This window comes from Uloborus diversus, chromosome 8 (assembly GCF_026930045.1).
Source record: "Uloborus diversus isolate 005 chromosome 8, Udiv.v.3.1, whole genome shotgun sequence".
Taxonomy (NCBI): domain Eukaryota; kingdom Metazoa; phylum Arthropoda; class Arachnida; order Araneae; family Uloboridae; genus Uloborus; species Uloborus diversus.
In genome coordinates, this window is record NC_072738.1 from 35,104,148 (window position 1) to 35,117,671 (window position 13,524).

Here is a 13,524-nt window from a genome sequence, read left to right on the forward strand (position 1 = left end):
GGGTGTAAAAGACCCCGCTTGAAACATCCGAATGCAACCAAAAGGGGAGGTGCACAACTAGACCCCACTAGGAGTCAACTTACCAAATTTCAACTTTCTACGAAATACCGTATTTCAGTAATGCGAGATACATACGCACATACACACATACGCACATACATACATATGCATATACACACACATGCACATACATATGTACATACGGACGTCACAAGAAAACTCGTTGTAATTAACTCGGGAATCGTCAAAATGTCGAGTCGGGGAAAAAAAAAAAAAAAACTCAACGTTCATTCGGGGGCGAGCAAAATGTAAATTAAGGCCGATTTTTGAGTGAAATTTTTTTCGCGAATACAATACTTCCTTTTTGGTAAAAGGAAGTAAAAAACGTTTGCTGTGAGAAGTCTATAGCCAGCAGATAATAGGTAGATTGATGGTTGGTTGGTTGGTGTCTCGTGTCCAGCAAGAAGTCGAATGGATCCTTGGGCCCCGGCGACTGCTCTAGCCAGCGACACTATATCTTCTGTGTATTAGGTCTCCATTAAATGGGTACTTCGATATTCTGAAGAAGTGCCAGTATTGCTGGGCAGTTGAAAATATGACTCGTACAAAGTTCTTCGTCAGGACAAATACAGTTTTCGTAAGTCCTAGTAATGTCTGCAATGTTTTCATGCCACCAAAGTGACTTGATCTCAATCTACTGATTGTCTTTGAGATCTCTCGGTTAAAGTGATAATGATTGAATAAATACATTAAAGATTTTCCTACAACAATATCCAACACAACGAAAAATTTCTTTATAAGGATTTTGTAACATTGACTTGTAAAATTAATACCGGATTAGCTTGTGAGGATTTTTACAAGATTAAAACCAAAAAAAAAGACTGTCCAAAGAAGTCCTATAAAATGAAAATTATATCTAAATATGTTTCAGTTCTTTGTTCTTCATTCAAAGTGTTTTTTCTAACTAAAATAAATTGTAAATATCATCTAAGAAGTGAAATGCTCAAATTTTATCTGCTTATGTAATATTTATTACCCATGTTTTACGTTCATAATACACTGCCCTATAAAACACTCCAAAAGTCAGCCACAGGTGTGTAACTTTTTGAATAATAGCGACGCTGGAGGGGGGGGGGGCAATCCGGTGTCCCTGTTGAACACTTCAGAAATCTGGCAAGCCTATTTATATATCGAATCTTTTTTTCTCAATTTAGTAATCACAACGTGATTCTATGAAAATAGTTCCTTTTTGGACATTTAGCAGCATGAAAGTGCGCGAGTGCGCGAGTTCCATCCTTTACATGTACCAGACAAATGTTTTTTCGCTTTCCTGCAGAGTAGCAATAATATGATTCTAGCTCTGAGGTACAGATATTTTGTGGTCTGTACTTCTTTGCACAAAATAATGTTTTTCAAAAGAACGATATTCCGCGCTATTTTGAACCACTCTCAAATAATTGTTTTCCTAAAAATTAATTGTTATTTCTTACACCGTTGCAGAGGTATTTCAGCTTCAAATATCAGTAAGAGAAATATATATATTTCTTATTCCCCTCACCCGGATACAAGATTCACTTTGATGACAAGTCTAGTGCTAGTGGTGCCCAATCCTTTTATACCCGAGAGCCACACCTCATATTAAGATGATTCTGGCAGGCCGCAAAAATTTAAATTATTTTTTTTTTTTTAAAATTAATATCATAGAAATTTTTTCTTAACAAAAATTTTTAAAGTAAAGAATGAAATTAATTTAATATGTTACAGTAAAATGCTGTTATCGTTTCAATAATTGCACTAGAACTATTTGTAAACGTTTTGTTGTAAAGTTGGGATTACAAGCAACTGTACACTAGCAATGGGCATAATCGAATTCTCATAACCGAATCACTCGATTATTCAAGATCATTTGAGTACTCGATTATCATGAGTTCTCGTTTTTCGATCTCGAGTTCTCGATTATCACAACTCGAGTTCTTGACTATCACATCTCGAGTTCTCGATTATGACAGCTCGAGTTCTCGGTTATCACTTCCCGAGATCTCGATTCATAATAATAGAGAAATCAATATCCCGAAATTTCGATCCAAAATAATCGAGAAGTCAATCGCAGGAGAGACGACGATTGTCAATAGCTCGAGTTTTCGATTTCGAAAGATCTCGATTGCCAATCACTCGAATATGAAAAGTACTCGACTCCCAATGCTGCACCGTAAGCATTTCAAGTCAAACATTAATTGCATTTAAAACTATATCCCCTCTCAATAAAACAACATCTCCCTCTATTACGATAAACGCATCGGGTTTCCTATAAACTGTTGCAGCAAGGTTTAACTACTACATCAAAAAATAACGATTTAAGTTACCTTCAGGTGATTTTGATAGCTTCCTTGAATATCAATGGTTTTAGCTGAAGAGAAACATAGCAATGCCGTCAACAACAGCACCGTTAATTTTTGGAAAAACCCTGCACCTGGCAGAATCTGTAAACAATCGACAGGGATTTCCAGCAAAATCTTCATCTGAATTCTCCAAAAGCCCTTGCAACAGAACAAAGCATCAATCGGACAAAGAAAGGATTCACCTAATCGTATACATTTTTCCCATCTTTTTACTATGCACATGCGTTTCCGGCCACATTTGATGAACGAAGGCGTTAACTCAAATTGGACATAATACGGGCGATTACGAAATTGATTGTCGCTATTCTTCTGCGCATGCATAATCACTGCCCACAACGTTCTTTGAGCTCAACGAATACGTCTGCGCCATTCATAATTTCGTCGAACGCTTGGAGCTTAAAATCGGTATTAGTGCTGAAAAAAACCTTTGCTTTCATTCTGAAGGAAAAATGATGTGAGATGTAACGAATAAAAGATGGTCAATTGCATAGAATTAACAAACAATTCTTCTATGTGTAATTGTATATGCAACTGAACGTCATGCTGTTATTCATGTACATTTGTTGGTTTGAGGCATTGTGAAATTTATAATTTCATCAAAGACCTAGAAGAAGGTGTCTGAGGGTTACTGCTAAAAAACTATTTGCTTTCATTTTGAAGAAAAATTGATGTGAGATGTACCGAATAAAAAACGGCAATTGCATAGAATGTAACAAACCATTTTTGTATGTGTAAATGTATATGCAACGGAGCGTTATGCGTTTACTTTTGTAGGATTGAGGCATTGTGAAATTCATAATTTCATCAAAGACCTAGAAGAGGTGTATGAGAGTTACAGCTAAAAAACTATTTGCTTTCAATTTGAAGAGCATGCGAATTGATGCGAGATGTACTGAATAAAAAACGGCAATTGCATAGAATGAAACAAACCACTCTTGGATGCATAATTGTATATGCAACGGAACGTTATGCATGTACTTTTGTACGATTGAGGCATTGTGCAATTCATAATTTCATCAAAGGCTGAGGGTTACAGCTAAAAACGTATTTACTTTCTTTTTGAAAAAAAAAAATTGATGTAAGATGTACCGAATAAAAAACGGCAATTGCATAGAATGTACTAAACTGATCATCTTGCATGGTGTATATGTCACGCAACGTTATGCATGTACATATGTAGGGTTAGAGGCATTGTTGAATTCATAGTTTCATGAAAAACGTTGAGGTGTCTGTGGGTAACAGCTAAAAACACATTTGTTTTCATTTTGAAGAAAAGTTGATGTGAGATGTACCAAATAAAAAATGGTGACTGAGTAGAATGTATTAAACCATTCTAGCATATATGCAATGTCACATCATGTATGTACATGGCCCGAAGGGACCAGGGACTGCTCTTCTTCTAGCCTGCATTTAATTAAAAAAAATAGAGCTGTCTTCAGGGCCTTTTCCAACCGGTTAAACTACAAATAGTGGTAAGTACGGGGAACCAGGAGTGGGGTAGGATATAGTGATGTTCTGGATATCCGTATCCGTATCCGCGGATATCTGAGGGAGAATAAAGATCTGTATCCGTATTCGTTACTTTTTTGACGGATCTTAAACGGATCTTTTCTATTCTAAAACTTCTTAAATATTTGAATAAAAGCCTTAAATTCCGTTTAAATTAGGTTTTATTTCATATATAAATAACAAGGTATCGATTCAGAAGCTAATTAGTACACCCCGTCGTGAAAAGGAAGGGATAATAAGTTTTAAAAGTGTATCTGTGTGTCAATTTGTGGCATCGTAGCTCTTAAACAGGTGAACCGCTTTGGATAGTTCTTTTTTCGTTCAAAAACTGACTTTATCGAAAGTGTTCTTAGCTTGGCCTCGATTTTGTAGAATTTTAATTACCGGAGATATTAATTAAAAACCGACTTAACGTTTTTCACAATTAGAGTGGTAAAAACTTACCCGTACTTTAAAAATATTGGCCGTAATTGGAAGAACGAAGTTTTCTGCGTTTGATATTAGTTTGGAACTTCCAAGTTATACAGTAGGACCTACTATAATCTTGTTAAGTAAATTTTAAATGCAATTCAAGCCTTTATACGCGCCATTGGTAGCGATTTCATAGTCGGAAGAGAAGGAGAAAAAGCTCAATGATTTAAAACTTCTATCTACTGTCAGTTCATATTTGTTAACAATGTGTGTTCTGACCCTTCACATGAGGTTCTCTTTTATAATGTTTAATTTGATATTAGTTTTGGTTATTGATTTGGGGTTTCTGTTATTCTTCATTTTGGTTTTTCTCGGCATCCTTCAAAAAAAGTGAGACTAAATACTCTATTTACTGTTTGTAAAGGTGTTCCTGGCTCTGTTATTTCGCCGGTCGGAGTAAGATAAGTGGAATGGGTCAGCACTGCATTTATGTTGAAATAAAATGCGAAAAATTGTTTCTAGCCTATCTAGTACCACTCTTTACCACTCTTGCTCCTGTATCCTACATCTACCGAGCAAGCTAGAAATAATTTTTCACATTCTATTTAAGCATTAATGCAGCGCTGATCCATTCCTTCCAGCTCTCCCTCAATTTTTATGGAGATTTCTTTAAAGAGTAAATCATAGTCTTGACTATATTTTCGCCGTAGATGACATTTTTTTGAAGAAACAGTGCCATTATTTTGACGGGAATACCTTCCGTAACAAATTTTACACTTGGATAGTTGAAATTGGGCAAAAAAAAAAAAAAAAAAAAGAGAGATCCGTATCCGTATCCGCGGATCTGCTTTTTTAACGATCCGGCACATCACTACTAGGATATGATATCGAGTATTTTTGAGACAAAATTTGCAGAGTTTCTTTCTCAAGTGAAGTCGTCGTTGTTGCTGTATTCGTGATATATTTGTTTTGATAAGCCTTCCAAACCCCATGAGGAATTGTAACACATCCTGTATATACAAATAAAAATACAAATACAAAAGTGACGACCAGCTAGTCAATTTACAATCCCCAGTGAAGATCAATCGCCCTCTTAAAACTATCTACTCCCTTGCTCATTACCACCTCTTCCGGTAAGCTGTTCCAAGGTTCCACAACCCTGCTAAAATAATAATTTTTCCTATTATCCATGTTAGCCTGAGATTTAAATAGCTTAAAACAATGACACCTTGTCCTGTTTTCAGTGCTAAACTTTAGCCCTGTAACATCTTTCATTTTAATAAATTTAAATAACTGAACCATGTCCCCACGGTCTCTTCTTTGTTCAAGACTACATTTTTACCATTTTAAGCCTGGAATCGTAGTATGCTAAGAGAGAAGGGGGGGGGGGGAGGCAGACTGAAGTGCACGAATACCGAAGAACAACAATGGTTTATTGCAACAATAACGCTACATGCGTCTGGAAAGGGATCAGATTATTCAACTTTCTTATTGCAGCCAATTAGCACACACACACAAAAAGGTGACCCTCCAATATCCCTATTAGGAGCGGTAATGTCCATCCTAAAAATCACCGAACTGCAACGCAAAACCTTGGTGCACTGTTTGAAGAGGCAACATGTGTCTGTGAATAATCTTGAGAACGGTCACACGGGGGGTGAACGTAGGTGAGGACCACACCTTGCCATTTTACGATCGAACCCCACGCCGAGTTACTTCTCAATCGTGGGACGGAGAAGGGGAGTAAAGTGGGTCTTTATGAGCGAGGGCTTCCTCATCAAAAACCTACATTCTTCTCGAATGTAGTACATAGTACAATCATTTACGGTAACTTTTAACCAGCACAAATGATGGCAGTAGCGTAACTAGGGGTTGGCAGGAGTGGCTCTCGCCAGGAGAGCGGCATTTCGACAGATTAAAAAAATAAATTTTACGAGTTTTTTTTTTTAAACGGAATATGAAAAATGCTTTAAAAAAATTTAAAATAAAAAAACTCGCAAGAAAAGAGCTAGAAGGGGTATATATAATCTACTAAGAAGGAACATTGGTCATCATCGAAGACAATTTCTAAAAAGGAAAATAAGAAAAAAAAATTACAATGCTGCCTCCTATTAATCGAATCAATAAATCAAAATGTTAAAAAAAAATTGGGGGGGGGGGGAGGTCACAATGACCTCCGGTTATTTTCCCATGTGGGCGATCCTTGGAGGAGGGGACGCAATTTCTTTAGTTCGCCAGGGTCGCTAGACCCCATAAGTTACGCTTTGAATGATGGACCCAGTTTCGAAAAAGCATATTTTTGATATTGCTGTATACAGTACAATAAGTGATACTTGAATTTAAAGAGAAATAATCCAAAGTTTTTTTCCCCAACAAAGTTCAATGATACAAACGAATCAGGGAGAAGGTAAAGGATCTAAGTGGCTAAATTAAAAATTTGGAGGTAATCAGTACAAATGGTAGGTAAACCTCTCCTCTGTCTTGAGACAAGAGATAGAACCAGTAGCCTTGATAGTTGCTGCTATACAGCATGATTTCTAAAAACTTTTCAATAAAAGCCTACCTAGGACCTCATCTTTAAACGCGTTTTACTCAAAACTTGAAAATATCCACTTGCATCCCTTTGCTTCTCACTGCCTCAAATGTGCAACGAGTGAGCACATTGTTCAAAATGCTCAATGAAAAAACATTGGAGTCTTTCACATCTGGGAGTGAGCATCATGGAGCACATCAACATCTGATCCAGGGGTGCCGTAGAGAGCAGCGAGGGGTGCCACGAAGTGTCCATGCTATCAATATCTGTACTATTGAAAATCCGTGCGCATCTGACTGTGAGTGTGTCTATAACCCTATCTTCTCCGGACTGCTATGTCACTAGGTCAACACTGGTATTGACCTGGTATTCTATTCGGCAAAATTTGGAGCTCTATTCGGCAAAATTTGGAGTTCCATTCTGCAAAATTTGGAGTTCTATTCGGCAAAGTGATCATCAATTGGCAAGTTGAATATATTCGCGCTCCCCCCCTACCCAAACAGGGCCTGGTTACCGTACACGTCAACTAGACCTGGGTCTGATGCTCCAAATTCCTAAGGGCCCCAAACTACTGAAGGAGTTATGCATAGTATTACAGCTATACGAAAAATACAGTTATTTTTCAAAACATTATGAAAGTAGTGACTTGTTAATTGAAAAAAAAAAAAAAATTCTTATTGGAGAACTTTATTCATTCTGCCAGTGGTGAATTTACCATGTCAGAATTATAAGGTGTCCCGAAAGGGATTCATAAATGCACATGATAAATGATTTACATAGTCTTGTGATGGACAAAGAGGCCTCCAAAAAGTGCATTCAAACGAACTTCAAGCTTGTAAATCAGCCACTGCATTCCACTATAGTCTTCAGGAAGCCTCCAAATTATTATGGGCCTAGGGCCTCAAGTTCAACTAGTCGGACCCTGCCCTCAAATTTAAGTTCGGGGCTCCCCCGACCTCAACGGTAAACAGGGGGGAGGGGGATTATGACGCAAGTTGCGCCATCAATTTTTTGGGAGGGGTCGGATTTTTAAATTTTTTAAATTTATTTATTTAAGTTTATTTTTTGATTTATCTTTAATTTAAATCATTTATTTCATTACGTTCTGTTTATATTTTATTTCATTTATTTATTTAGAAGTGTTTGTGCGTGTGTGTGTGTGTGTGTGTCCTTGGCGTAGTACACAACTTTTCTAATCAAATAATAATAATAATAATAATAACAACTAAAAATAAACAAATAAAAAATATATTTAAAAATAAATTAATAAATAAAAATATTGAAACAAAATAAATAAATAAAAAATATTTGGAAAAAATTATTGAAATGGAAAAAAGAGCTAAAAAAATTTAAAAAAAGGAAAAGAGGGTTGGCCAAAAAAAATTCGGGGGGGGGGGGGATTTGCGCCATTGAACTTGGGTGGGGGGGGACACCCCTGACGCTAATGCTCCGAGCACTCCAAAGCTGGTCTACGAAATGAACAACATCCGAGTAAACAGTTAAATATTTCAACTCATGCAATAAAAAAAAAATAAATAAAATCGTGCTCACTTTCCCCCTTGTTAAAGCAACAACTTGTTGGTACAACCAGCAAACAAGGCTCTACAAACAGCCGTTCCCAAAGTTTTCTTCTTATTCTCCCTAGAAGAAGACATCAGAGAAGAGACAAGATTGAGGACGGTGTGAAAACAAACGGCGGGAAAGACTTCCGAAGCAAGTAGGATCATTTAAATTGGAAATGATGGCTGAGAAAATATTTTCAAACATCCGGACCGGTGTTTGACGAAGGAAAGTCTCATAAAAGATTATTTTCATAAGTTGGTAGATATATTTTTAAGGGCGTCTCTTGTAACCAATGCTGACTCGGGTAAGCAGCCTCGCCCTTCCCATTAATTTTGCGTTACCGGAACTTCAGCCGTAGATTTTTTGAAGCTTAGTGTAGCCAGTTTTGGGCTGATTTGCTGATTTTGTGGGAAATTGATCGACACTTTCAGATTGATTTGCTGCTTCTAGAATCTATGTTAATGTTGAAAGATCAAGACCACAAGATTAATTTTGTGTTCCCGGAACTTCAAAAGTAGATTTTTGAAAATAAGTGTCGCCAGTTTTGGGCTGATTTGCTGATTCTGCGGGAAATTGATCGACACTTTCAAATAGATTTGCTGCTTCCAGAATCTATGTTAATGTTGAAAGATCAAGACCACAAGTTTACTTTTGTGTTACTGAAACTTCAGCCGTAGATTTTTGAAAATAAGTGTTGCCAGTTTTGGGCTGATTTGCTGATTTTGTTGGAAATTGATCGACACTTTCAGATTGATATGCTGCTTATAGGATCTATATTAATCATAAAACACACCTTCAAGTCAATTTACCGATTCTCAACACCAGATATAGGCAACACCATTTTTCGTCTAAATTGCTAAATCTAGATTCTAGCGCAAGAATGATGCACACTTTTAGATGGATTTGTTTACCGAAAAATTTAGGGGAAATTAAAACCTAATTTCAGACGGATTTGGTTATTGTCCAAAAAATGAAGAAGAATTAAAGTTAGGCTGATCTGCTGACAGATTGCGCCATGTTTTTTGATTTATTGCTGACCCTAGCAATATGGAACAGCTAAACAACATTTTTGGATGGATCCGCTAATTTTAAAATACGGAGCACAAAACCTCATTTTAGCCTGAAATGGGACTTTTTGAATCAAGAGAAAAGGTTGAAAATAGGCTTGGAGTCAATTACGAGAAAATGTAATCAATTACGATTATGATTACGAGCGGGAAAAATGATAGATTACAGCTGCAATTATGATTATAATCCGTAGCCGAAAAGTAATTACGATTACAGCAAAAATTGCAGTTCGTAATATACTTAATCGATTACGATTATAATATGCGGATTACAAATTTGATTACATTTACAAAATTAATTTGAAATTACTTTTTACGTACATAAAACTATGTATATCAGGGCTGTCCAACTGGTGGCCCTCGGGCCGCATGCGGCCCGCCAACACATAGTGTGCGGCCCGCATACTTATTATTCAGCACATTTCTCTTTTTGACATTTTATGGTATCAAGAAGCTTCCGAGACTACATTCTTGGTCAAGCCGGGGTCTCGAAATTTCCTCTTGATCGTTCTTTTACTCCTTTTATTGTATTGGGCGAAAAAGGTACAGGACATCTACAGGTCAAGATCAAGCAGTCTTACCCTGCACGCTGGTGTTCAAACGAATTCCTAGAAATAGTATTGTCTCGTGTTGGGGGGGGGGGACAGGGAGGCAAGTGAGGAACATTTCAGATAAGCAAAACCTGCCTGCAATTAGTTAAAAATAAAGACCCCCTCACTGACTCTACGGCCTTATGATTTCTAAAAAGAAATTGAGAGCTTGCTCTCGTCATATTTATGCAAAAGTACTTTATCGGCGATGAACTTTATCAAGAACCGTCACAGGAGCTACCTCTCCGACAGTTCATTGTTAGACCTTCTTCGGCTGGCAACGACAAACATCGATGTTGACATTCCTGCCCTTGTAAAGAAGGCGGATCGGCCTCAGTTTTCCCATTAAATGAAAGCAAATCGTTTTATAATCCTTCTGTTTCATTGTTTAATAATTAATAATTCAACTATTAATTGTTATTGTGTAAGAGGTTATTGTTCAACGTTTTCAAACTGTGGCCCGCCAGGTGATCACAGAAAATCCCAGAAAATGCGCCAAATTTCAATAAGAAGTTATTTTGTTGAAAAGTAGATTACCGGTTACAAATGCATAAGAAACAATAATATGAAGAATTTAAGTAATTTTTGATAGGTTATGAGAGAGAGAGTTTTTCTCCTTCCTCTTTGTGTTATAATTAAACAATTCAAATAAGTATGGCAAAAAAAAGTTCTATTATGCTTCTTATAAGCCCATTGATGAGCAAACTTCTTTTCATGTATTTTTGAAATGTATAGTAAAAGATACAGAATAGTTTTGTTGACTCGCCTTTATTAAAATATGCGTAAAACTTCGGGGTCAAATTTTATATCGATCCTCAGCAGCGACGCACACAAAAGGGAGCGGTCCAGGGGGTCCGTACCGCTCCCATAGCTCAGGTATTTATTTTCGATTGAATGTCATTCCATGTATTTTATACCTAAAATAATTCCGAACAAAGGAAACAATAATTTCAGTTCTAAGATGTGAAAAAATAAAACCTGCAGTTAAAAGATTTTTAAATTTTTTGCACTTTTCCCACAACAAATTGCACAAACGAGAAATCTTTCTCTACTTTGATAAGGCTAAAAACATACTTGAGTACTATGCGTAATGAACGTTAAATGGGTTCGTATACTGATGAATTCAAGCAATGTCACCATCACACACTGAGGAAGTTATAAATAAAGTTAAAAAAAGAACTACAAAACAAGATTTTATTCTACAATATTTTGTAAGATTATAGAGGCAATAAAAAATGATGAATGAATACACTGTAATAATCATGTTTTTAGTTTTGTAATTACAGAAGATTTTTCTTGGTCTTCAGACTTAGTGCTTCTTTTCATTTTTGAACTACGAGGAAAGTAAATGCATAAATTCTTCTGCTTTCTGGTAATTTAACTAAGTATCTGTTCATAAAATGTTTTTCATCAATTAATACTACGTATTTATTTAATCATTTCTTTTTTCTGTTTTTTGTTCTCGATAATTGATAAAATCAAGTGAATATGTTTGACATCATATTGGGTTATGATGATTAAGAAAAAATCAAGAGTTTTTTTTTTTTTTTTTTTTGGCAAGACCTAAAAGCTAGAAGCAACCACAAAGTTTGGTTTATAAACCGTGATTTTATCCCTTCAGCACCAAGAGCAGAGTCAGTAGCTTTGTTTCGACTTTTAACTGGCCATGACTGTTTACCAAAACACCTTCACCGCTTGAGGATTGTCAAGAGTCCCAATTGTCCCCTTTGCAATTCAAACGAAGAAATGGACATCCGTCACCTGCACACTTACACCCAGCTTTCCAGACGTAGCCTGTGTGACCGTTATTGGGAAGTAAGAGAGCGTATCCGCAGCTAAATATTTCACTCTATTGTTCCTGTATTGTTCCTTGTTCCGTGTATTGTGTTTGATTTTGCTATTTTGTTCTTTGTAAACTTTTCTTGCTGCCAGCCATTGGAAATAAAAAAAAAATAAAAATAAAAAAAAAGGGGGTATGATATGAAAATCGGACTTTTAACTCTGGACCCGTCCCAAGTGAAATTCCTGTGTGCGCCACTGATCCTCAGCAGAACCCACCGCGCTGAGAGCCACACTCTTTACCTTGACCAAGCTCCATCTGCTCTGACTGCGTGGAACAAGAAGAGACACTCGAAAAGTTTAATTCAGGGAGAAATTTTCCGACGATTCTCCTCGGAAATCATCTCAGAACAGTCACATCTCGCTTTGTCGCCTCCTTTAAATCCTACTTTCCCACAATAATAAGAATAACCTCTTGATGGACGCGCCCACCCTCTCTCTCCCATCGGCCCGATCGGCGCCACGGCCCCTCCGACCGGCGAGCCCACAAATAAACCGAATACGTTAATACATATGAAAGAGGGGGGTGGGGGATGCAGAAGAAAAGAAAAGCAGCTCCGAGATGTGAAATGTAGTCACACCCACTTGTAAAAATTGCACGGTCCCGTCGGCATTCGGAAAAAAAGAACGCGAAAAAAAGGTGTGAAAAGGAATGTCTCGGTGCCCCCTCATGGTGCGATTTGACCCGGTGTCAAGATAGGGGGGGTCCAGAACAGACTTTGATAATGAAGTTGGAAAATACTCCGCCTGCCGCCAGTAGTAAATATTAATACGAGAGGCATTGGACCGATCGTAAAAGATGTTGCCGTGAGTTGTAACTATACCATAATCCCGGCCCTTACAATGTTCAAGGAGCAGGGAGATCACCCCCCCCCCCACCCCCGGGAAGCATCTATTCTCGAAACGAAGATCTATTTCTTACGTTTTTATGGGACAGTTCTCAGTTATGCTAAAATATTTCGCACCCAACATTTGGTTTACAGTCGGGCTTTGTGTGAACTTATACGCAAGGGTATCATTCTCTTAATTATAATATACATTGAGGCATTGTTTCCGACAATACTTGAAGATGTGTATATTACTTTTCTTAGTATGTTTATTGAGATGTTGCAATTTTATGAACAAAGACGCACACAAAGTAAATAACGAAATAAATAGCAAAATATGTACCAGTTCTAAGGGGGGGGGGGATTATGGCACAAGTTGCGTCATCAAAATGGGGGGGGGAGATTAAAAAACTTTTTTGTTTATTTAAATTTATGCAATTAATTATTTTTAATTTAAATTATTTATTTTATTTTATTTTTTGTCTATATTTTATTTTATTGCTTTATTTAGTTTGTGTGTATGTATTATGTGATACGCCATTGGCGTACCACAGAAGTTTTCTAAGAAAATAACAATAATTAAAAATAAATAAATAAATAAATAATATGTTTGAAAAAAAAGAAATAAAATAATAGTTTAAAAAATTAAAAAAACACGCTTCCGTAGCAAAATGAACTAAAAAGTGAAAAACAATCTTTGGATGATAGTAGTTGACCAATCACTTAATTTTAATGTAATACAAAAAAGCGTGGGGGGCTTCTTATCAGTTGTCTTGAATTTCTTCC